General features: G+C 38.1%; 1 non-coding gene across 1 annotated transcript; it reads left to right on the top strand.

Annotated features, from left to right (window-relative positions):
• Window positions 1–5856: 5856 nt before the first annotated feature.
• TRNAC-ACA (transfer RNA cysteine (anticodon ACA)) lies at window positions 5857–5928 on the top strand. Its single transcript has one exon. It is a non-coding gene; the product is annotated as a tRNA-Cys (tRNA).
• The last annotated feature ends 4286 nt before the right edge of the window (window positions 5929–10214 follow it).

The raw sequence follows: 10214 nt of genomic DNA, 5'->3' as shown, positions 1-10214 counted from the left end.
GAAGGTCTCTTCAAAACTGGAAATAATGTCTTTAAGGGTAAACGGTTTAACAATCTGTTATATCCACACAATGGAACACTGCACAGTATTATAAAGGAAGAAACCATTGATTCATACAACAATTTGGATGAGTCTCTATGCTGAATGAAGGAGCCTAATTCCAAAGGTTACATTCTATATGGTACCATTTACAGTTGACCTTTGGACAACACAGGTTTGAACTGCACTGGCCCACATATACATGTATTTTTCACTGAATATTTGCTACATGATCCACAGTTGGCTGAATTTGAGGAGCAGACCATGAATTTGAAAGGGTAACTGTAAAGTTATAAATGAATTTTCAATTGGGTAGGGGATTTGTGCCCCTAACTGCTGTGTGTTCAAGGATCAACTGTATATGACATTCACAAAAAGATAAAACTGTAATGTTGGAGACTGCTCAGTGGTTGCCAGAAGTATTATAATTTAGAAAACAAAATTTCAAATGTTTTATACTGAAAAGGAAAATAATTTTTTGGGCCATCATAGCAATTATGGTATAGTGGGCAAAAGTGGGGAGATAGTAAGAAATAAAATTAACTCAAACATGCAGAACTGGGGTTAAATTTACAAAGCATTCTGGTAGAGATAGATAGGACAATTTTTTTAAAATAAACTTTAAATGATTTGCTTATTAATTTGTTTGTAATGAAATGGTTGTTTCTAAATCAGCAACAGCCCATAAAGCTATTTTATTGTGTGTAGTTAAACATCCTCAAAACATGCAGATTTTTTTTTGCTGTTAATTTACTTACAGACTTTTTTCTTCATAGATATATGAAGATAAAATTCTGCCCAAGCTATAAAAATTATTGTAAATTTAAGATAATGATATTTGAATTGATGTTCCATTTTTGGCAGAGAATTCAGCTGTGTATAAAAATGAAAGGTTAGAAAAATATTACTAAAGTAAAAGAGTTATTTTGAAAAATGATTTGTATTAAATTATTTGGCTCCCTCTCAATCAGTTTGTGCTTGTAGATACAGCCTTTCTGAGCTGTTGGACAGGCAGTTCAGTTCTGTGCCTTAATTTCCTGCATAACGTGAAGATCGCTATTCTGGCATCTGATGTTTTTCCTGAGACTCTATCAGAATACATATGGCATCCATATTTCAGCACGAGACTTGAAGGCCATTGATATTTACAAAGTTTCATCATTTTATTTCTTTAAACCAAATATATCTTCTCATTTCACAGTTTTGAACATGGATGAAAAAAATGACAGAAACTTGTAGTTAAGGACATAAAAAATATTTAAGTTAGAAAAATGTCTATTTGGCAGGAAGAAAAGGAAGAGAGATTGCTTTATACTCTTTTTTAAGTTTGAAGACCCACATTAAAGAAAGAAATTTAATAATGTCAGAATTTAAAGCTGTGAAAACCATGTGGAAAGAGAAATATGGATATACCTCCAGCCCCTTTAGAAAATAAAGATATCATGAAATATGTATATTTACTACATTGGAAAGCTAGTATATGTGATTTTAATATGGTTTTCCTAGGAAAGCTTAAAGCAGACCTTCAGTAGAAATTAAGATGCATGCTTGTTCCTTTCCCCTAAAAAACACTCATTTCAATATTGGTAAAGAACGTGTACATGTGTGTGTTAAGTCTCTTCAGTCATATCTGACTCTATGACCCTATGGACCGTAGCCCACCAGGCTCCGCTGTTCACAGGATTCTCCAGGCAAGAATACTGGAGTAGGTTGCTATGCCCTCCTCCAAGGGATCTTCCAGACCCAGGGATCGTACCTGAGTCTCTTATATCTTATGAATTGGCAGGCAGGTTTTTTACAACTAGCACCCTAGAAAGCCGCAAGAACTGTACATTTAACAATATATATTTAAGTGAGAACATCCTTTAAATGTCATTGTGTTGTTATAGTTGCACGATTTAAAGGGGATGTGAATGTGTATCATATTGTATATGAATACATAGGCTATGGACACTGAATAGTCTGTCCAATAAAATGTGTGTTTGTATGTATATATACCTAACTTGAATGGAGGACTATTTAATAAATATGTTTATTACTTGCAAGCATGTTTTACATTATTACTGTCATAGAAGTGGTAGATATGACATTCCCTGCAGTTGAACAGTGTTCATAATATTTGCATTTACTGAGCAAGAACTAATGGTAACAGAATTTCTGTGTTAACACAAGTGTCTGGGCATCGTTGATTCAAGCATCATTTATAATTGCACTTTCTAAAGATAAACTGAAGGCTTTGCAAAATGTCATGTCTTCTTTTGGATGATCTTTCCTTAAACATTTTTGTTGGCATTACTATAAGGTGTAAGACTAGAGCTTTCCACAAAGTAAAATATATATATATATATATATATATGTATGTTATATGCAGTATGGAAGTAAAAACTGCAAACATTGTTTTACATCAGGACTTAGTGTCTAAAAGTGAAGTGAGAGTGTTAACCACTCAGTAGTGTCTGACTCTGTGACTCCATGTTCTATATAGCCCACCAGGCTCCTCTGTCCGTGGAATTCTCCAGGCAAGAATACTAAAGTGGGTTGCCATTCCCATCTCCAGGGGGTCTTCCCAACCCAGGGAACAAACCTGGGTCAGCTGCATTGCAGGCAGATCCTTTACCGTCTGAGCCCCCTGGGAAGTCTTACAGAGGGACTCCATGCATAGGAAATGCAAAGAAGACTTTAGCTGCCCTTTGGTATGCTTGCCTTGCTATTTATTGTGTCATCCACTCCCCCACTCAACAACAAAAAAATCAATGTAAGTAAACTCCCAGTATCCCTGGAGAAATTTAGCCCTTTATTTTCCTTTTTAACATTATCAGTCAAGTAGTAAGAGTAAAATCTTAAAAAATCAGTGTTCTATTAGATTATATATTTCATATGCATTGGAATTTTGCATTGTTCCAATAGCTTAAAGCAACTGCAGCATGGTTGCTTTTTAAGTTTACTCTGGTTATTTTTTTTTCCTTTATAATTGTAACATAAAGTTTTCAAAGACAAAAATGAACAAAGGCCAGAAGCCCCATTGAGCTGTGAAGCAGGGAGGAAGCTTAGTCCCCTCCCACTATAGCCTACTTGAAAATGTGCTTCTGAAACCCTTAAGGTAAGACTTTAAAAAAAGAGAATTGGACAGTTGTCAAGGATGGTTGGTTTTTAAGGCTTAACTACCTGAGCAATGTTCATTTAAAATAACATATGAGTCTCAATCAAAATGATCTAAGCTGAGCAAACGGCTGCTTTGTCCTTCCCTTTCAAGGAAGTTCAGAGGTGCTGCAAATTTGGGAGAGAGAAATTTCTTTGGTTAGTGCTCTTTATTCCTTTTTGGTAATCTTTTTTTTTTTTTTTTCCTGCAGATCATAAAAAAAGTCAAGATTATGGGAAACCTTATGACAAACTTTCCTAGTCAGAGTCCAACCTTTTTTTTTTTTCTTCATTCATCATATAGTCATCAAAATATAGGTCTACCAGAAAGAGTGTGAAGTCAAAGTATTCTTTGCTTTTGGGAATCAGATTTTTTTATTTGGCAGGGGAATAAAGGTTTTTCTAGGTCAGTTCCTATTGTGCAAGAGGCTGGGATTGTCATACTTTTTGGGGTGTGGCCCCCAACTGTTGGCTGTTGCAATGGTAAAATCTGGAAGTCAGTTTTCGCAGGTTAGCTTCTTTGCTGGGCTGTGGTTATTTAATGCCATCCTGTTGCAGGAAGGTGGACCCCTTCCAGGGCCCAAAACTGGACTTCTGTCTAACACTCAGAAATGAATTGTCTGAGGAGAAACATGTGCTGACAAAGCAAGAGATTTTATTGGGAAAGGGCACCCGGGTGGAGAGCAGTAGGGTAAGGGAACCCAGGAGAACTGCACCGCCGCATGGCTTGCAGTCTCAGGTTTTATGGTGACGGGATTAGTTTCCGGGTGGTCTTTGACCAATCATTCTAATTCAGAGTCTTTCCTGGTGGCACACGCATCGCTCAGCCAAGATGGATGCTAGCGAGAGGGATTCTGGGAAGTGGACGGATACGCGGTGTCTCCTTTAGACCTTTCCCAAACTCTTCCGGTTGGTGGTGGCTTATTAGTTCCCTATTCCTTATCAGGATCTCCTGTCATAAAACAACTCATGCAAATAGTTACTATGGTGCCTGGCCAGGGTGGGCGGTTTCAATCAGTGTGCTTCCCCTATCAATCCTACCTTCCAAATGTTGGCGTACCTTCCCAGAGAACTGGGGTTGTTCTTCTAAGACTGGACCTCTAGCAGCATCTCCTGAAGTGGACAGACGCTCCCTGCTGAAGTCAGACTGAATAGTCCACCCTGACTGTGTGTGTGTGTGTTTATTTCCTCCGTTGCAACCAACTCTTTGTGACCCCACTGGAGCCCGCCAGGCTCCTCTGTCCATGGGATTCTCCAGGGAAGAATACTGAGTGGAGGGCCATTTCCTTCTCTAGGGGATCTTCCTGGCCCAGGGATCACAGCTGGGTCTTCTACATTGTAGGCAGACTCTTTACCATCTGAGCCACAGGGAAGCCACCCTGACTCTCAACCCCTGAGTGTGACGTGACAACTGCCCTTCCTGAGACAGATGCCCCAGGTGTCCTTGACTTTGCTTTTTGTCCTCAGAACTTCCATCCCTCTGGTTGAAACAAAAATTTTCAGGAAAGATTTTTTTTTTTTTCTGGATCACTTCTATTCTTTTTCTTCAACCCTTGTTTGGGGCTGCTGTAACCAAAGTCTAGAGTTGTGGAAAAATACTGTCAAGATGCTTAATGTAACCTAGTTTCATGAACAGATATTTTTCGGTGGCTCTCATAAATGTTTTAAATGTGTTCCAAAACAGTGCTGACCTACTCATAGATAGTTCTGTTAACAGAACTGGAACTTTAGTTGCTTTTTACTGACTTATTGATTTAGGGACCAGCTGCCTCCTAGAAACTGTGATCAAAAACTATAAAAGACCATAAATATGTCAAATGCATGAGTATGAACTGGGAGCTTGATTTGTCCTGTGATCCAATCTGGGTTAAAGATTGGTACCACTTGAAATTACTACCCTTTGAGTAATAATCGTCAGCATCCCCCGCATAGTTTGTATGTGCCTGTGTGCATGTGATGTTGTGGATTTACAATTTCATCCCCTGTCCTTCCTATCCCACTTTATGATTCTAGATTTTTGTTACCCCTCTTTTCTTCCTTCTCTCTCCCTGACTGGCTTGGTAACTCAGAGAGAATCAAGAATGCTGGAATGTCCCAAATGCTCCTGCAGTCAACTAAAGAGAAATAAATTAGTTTTTTGAGAAGTATAAAGAAATGGGATGAGCATGGGAAGCTGATTTAGAAGATGAGCTCAAGGGTCAACCTCAGGGAGGGCTAGGTAGCGGCATGAAATAGAGACTAGAGGAGCAGAAAATTTGCCTGAGCAGAAGGCTGGGTATAGGAGTATGCCAGAGAAAGTTCTTCACAGACTGATGTATGCCTAAGCTCAGCCCTAAAGGATGAATTAGAATTAGCCAGATAAAAGTAAGCACGAGGGATAAAAGGTGTTACACTCACAGGAAATAGTGAGCACCAAAGCCCATGCTCGAGAACGAGATACTAAATACATGAGGGATGTGAGCATCTGTGGATTTGGGTATCTGCAGGGGGTACTGGAAGCAACCCCCCATGGGTACTGAGAGATGACTGCATCTTCATCACTTCTGATCTACCACGGTGACTATTTCTCAAAAGGCTGTAAGAGAAAAAAGCTACAATAGAGCAGAAACTGGAGTTTGACTAGTAGGACCATATCCTTGCCTGACTTAATTTACTCATAAGTTTGAGATTTAATAGACTTCCCTGGTGGCTCAGATGGTAAAGCGTCTGCCTACAATGCAGGAGACCCAGGTTCAATCCCTGGGTTGGGAAGATCCTCTGGAGAAGGAAATGGCAACCCACTCCAGTACTCTTGCCTGGAAAATCCCATGGATGGATTCCATGGATAGGCTATAGTCCATGGGGTCACAAAGAGTCAAATACGACTGAGCGACTTCATTCACTTTGAGATTTAATTGTTTTCTGAAACGGTGGTGATTGTCTCTAAGCCAATGCAGCTTGTATGAAAGACCAGAGAGCTAGTTTAAAATACAAATGGTTAAGTCCCATCCCAGACCTACTGAATTAGAAACTCTGGATCTTGGATCCGGCAAGCCCATGTTTTAACACTCCCTCCAGTTGATTCTGATACACATGAACATGTTAGAACACTGTTGGGTACTATTCGTGTTTTCTGTGGGAAACACTATCTTTCTTATTCATTACATTATTTTTGCGTATGCTTTATTTCAGTGAGCAGGTTTTTAACTCCTTGTGGACAATGATCCTGTCTGTTTCTAACATTTCTATTGAGATATAGCAGTTTTGACATCCATACATACTTTTGAAACCAACACTGTTATCAAGGTAATGACCAGATATATCGCCCTAAGAGCTGTCTTGTCCCTCTTTGCACTCCTGCCCTCTGACCTCTTACAGGCCTAATCTCCCCAACCTGGGGCAACCATTCATCAGCTGTCTCTAGAGATAAATTCACATTTTCCAGAGTTTTAAATAAGTGGAATCTTAGAGTATGTATTCTCTTTGGTCTAGTTTCTTTCACTCTGCCTCATTACTTTAACATTTATCCATGTCATTGCAGTGACAGCTCCATTTTATTACTGCATACTCTATGACTGTATGGATATAATACATTCAGTTCATCCAGTAATCTACTGATGAGCTTCCATGTTGTTTCCAGGTTAAATGTTGACAAATAAACTTCTGTGAACATTTGGGGACACATTTCTCTTTGGGTGAATTTAGGAATGGATCGTACGTCACAGGTATTTTGGCTTTATAAGAAACTGCCAAACTGTTTTCCAAAGCAGTTGTACCATTTTGCATTCTCAATGACAATGCATGAGAGTTCCATTTGTTCTAAAGAAATCCTCGATATATTCAGGCTTTTTAATTGCATTCCTTCTAATTGGTGTGTATTAGTATATAATTGTGGCTTTATTTTGCGTTTCTCTAGTAATTAATGATGGTGAGTATCTTTTCATGTGCTCATTTTTCATTTGTGTATCTTTGTTATTGGAGTGTCTACTCAAATCTCTGCCCACTTTTATAGTAGGGTTTTTTTTTGTTGATTTTTGTTAGTTCTTTATATATTATAGGTACAAGTCCTTAACTGGATTTTATGATTTCCAATATATTCTGCCAGAGTTGACTTGTCTTCATTTTCTAGACAGTGTTTCAAAGGGCATGCATTTTTAATTTTTGTGAAGTTGACTTATCAGTTTGATCATTTATGGATTATTATTTTCATTTTGTAACTAAAAGAAAACATTCTAACCAAGTTACAGAAAGTTTTCTCCTATGTATGTTTCTTGTGGGCATCATATTGTTGGATTTTACTTTTTTTAATGGAATCTGACAATATCTTTTAATTGGGATATGTAGAACACATATTTAATGTGGTGATTCACATGGTTACATTTAAATGTAGCGTCTTGCTATTTCTTTCCTATTTATTCCATCTTTATTTCCTTTCTCCCTTTTTGCCATCTTATGGATTAATTGAATACTTTTATGACTCTATTTTATTACCTCTGTTAGTTATTAGCTGTAACTCTTTGTTGTTGTTTGATTGCTTTAGGATTTATAGTTTACATCTTTTACTTATCATAGGCTATGCACAAGTAATATCACGCCACTTTATAGTTTGAGACAGACAGTACAGTACTTTCAGTTTTTCCCTTTTGACCTTTATGCTATTGTCATGTTTTGCTCTTAGAAATATTAGAAACCCCACACTACATTGTTATTATTACTCTTTGTTTAAACAGTAAAGTATCTTTTAAAGAAATGAAAATAATAATAGAAAACTATATTTACCCATGTAGTTACGTTTTTGGTGCTTTTCATTCCTTTTGCAAATCTGTATTTCCATCTGGTATAATTCTTTTCTGTCTGGAGAATTTGTTTTAATATTTTAATAGTGCCAATCTCCTAGTAATGAGTTGTTTCAGCCTTTTTATGTCTGTAAAAGTATTTTTGAGGGGGGGCTTTGTTTTTGAAAGTTATTTTTATTTCAGCAATTTAACTATGCTGATCCACTGTTTTCTTACTCTCAGTATTTCCAGTGACAAATTTGCTGTCATACTTACCTTCTTGTCTCTGTCCTAATGTGTTTTCTCTCTGGATGCTTTTAAGATTTTCTCTTTATAGACAATTTTGAGCAACTTGATTATGACACATCTTGGTATAGAATTTTCATGCTTCTTATGTTGGGGTTTGTGGAGATTCATTGCTCTGTAGGCTTATAAATCGCCCTTGCCTCTGCTTTTGAACATATAAACTATTAGTTACTATAACTGTTTTAATGTCTTTGTCTGCTAATTGTAACTCCAGATCAGTTTTGCATCTATCTCAATTGATTTTTTTCCTCCTCAATTTGAGTTTTATGTTGGAGCTTTTTAAAAATCGGAGTTTTCAATAGAAACTTTTTAAAAATGGTAACTTCTGATTGGATGCCAGACAGTGAGAATTTACCTTGCTGTGTACTGTATATTTTGTATTTCAATTCATATTCTTGAAACTTCTTTTGAGATACAGTTCAGGGACTTGGAAAAAGTTTGATACTTTAGGATCTCATTTCTAACTTAAGTGAAACAAAACTCAGTCTAGAGCTAATTATTTCCTGCTGTTGAGTCAAGGCCTTTCTGTATATCTTATAATGCCTCATGAATCATGAGGCTTTTTCAGTCTGACTGATGGGCACAGGTATAATTCCTGCCCTTGTGTGAGCACTGGGCACTGTTACTGCTCATCTTTTTGAATGGGCCTTTCCTGGCTGTTGGTAGTTTCTTTAAGTACCTGTGCTGATTGATATTCAGCTGAATATTTGAAGGGCACCGTCTGCAGGTCTGCAGATTCATCTGTGCAGCACTGTCTTTCTCCAGTGCTCCATCCTACAAACTCTAGCTGCCTTGCCCTCCCCAGAATTTCAACTTAGTCTTCTTCTTTTTTTTAATTTTATGTATTTCTTTGTGTATGGCTGTGCTGGGTCTTTGTTGCTGCTTGTGGGCCTTCTCTAGTTGCAGTGACTGGGGGCTACTCCCTAGCTGTGGTCTGGTCTTCTCGCTGAAGTGCTTTTCTTGTTATGGAGCATGGGCTCTAGGGGACATGGGCTTTGGTAGTTGAGGTATACAGGTTTAGGTACACGTACCCTGCAGCACATGGAATCTTCCTGGACCAGGGATCAAACTCGTGTCCCCTGCATTGTCAGATTCTTAACTACTGGACCACCAGGAAAGTCCTAAACTTTATCTTCTTAATTGAAGGAGTCTGCTGGACTTCATGTTTTTGCATATGGCCTGGACCCTCTCTCAGGGCAATAAGCTGAAATGAGTGGTAAATGTGATCCCTTACCTGCCTCCTGAGAAATCTGTATGCAGTTCAAGAAGCAACAGTTAGAACTGGACATGGAACAATGGATTGGTTCCAAATTGGGAAAGAGTACGTCAAGGCTGTATATTGTCATCCTGCCTATTTAGCTTATATGCAGAGTACATCGTGCAAAATGCTGGGCTGGATGGAGCACAAGCTGGAATCAAGATTGCTGGGAGAAATATCAATAACCTCAGATATGCAGATAACACTACCCTTATGGCAAAAAATGAAGAGGAACTAAAGAGCCTTTTGATGAAAGTGAAAGAGAAGAGTGAAAAAGCTGGCTTAAAACTAAACATTCAAAAAACAAAGATTATTGCATCTGGTCCCATCACTTCATGGCAAATAGATAGGGAAACAATGGAAATAGTGAGAGACGATTTTCTTGGGCTCCAAAATCACTGCAAATGGTGCCTACAGCCATGAAATTAAAAGACACTTGCTGCTTGGAAAAAAGCCATGACTAACCTAGACAGCATTATTAAAACAACAGAAACATTATTTTGCTGACAAAAGGTTGTCTAGTCAAAGCTATGGTTTTTCCAGTTGTCATATATGGATGTGAGAGTTGGACCATCAAGAAAGCTGAGCACTGAAGAACTGATGCTTTCAAACTGTGGTGCTAGAGAAGACTCTTGTGTGTCCCTTGGACTGCAAGGAGATCAAACCAGTCAATCCTAAAGGAAATCAGTCATGAATATTAACTGGAAGGACTGATGCTA

The sequence above is a fragment of the Budorcas taxicolor genome, chromosome 16, assembly GCF_023091745.1.
Source record: "Budorcas taxicolor isolate Tak-1 chromosome 16, Takin1.1, whole genome shotgun sequence".
Classification (NCBI taxonomy): domain Eukaryota; kingdom Metazoa; phylum Chordata; class Mammalia; order Artiodactyla; family Bovidae; genus Budorcas; species Budorcas taxicolor.
The sequence above is the reverse complement of the archived record's forward strand: the minus strand, read 5'-3'. Positions and strand labels throughout refer to the sequence as shown.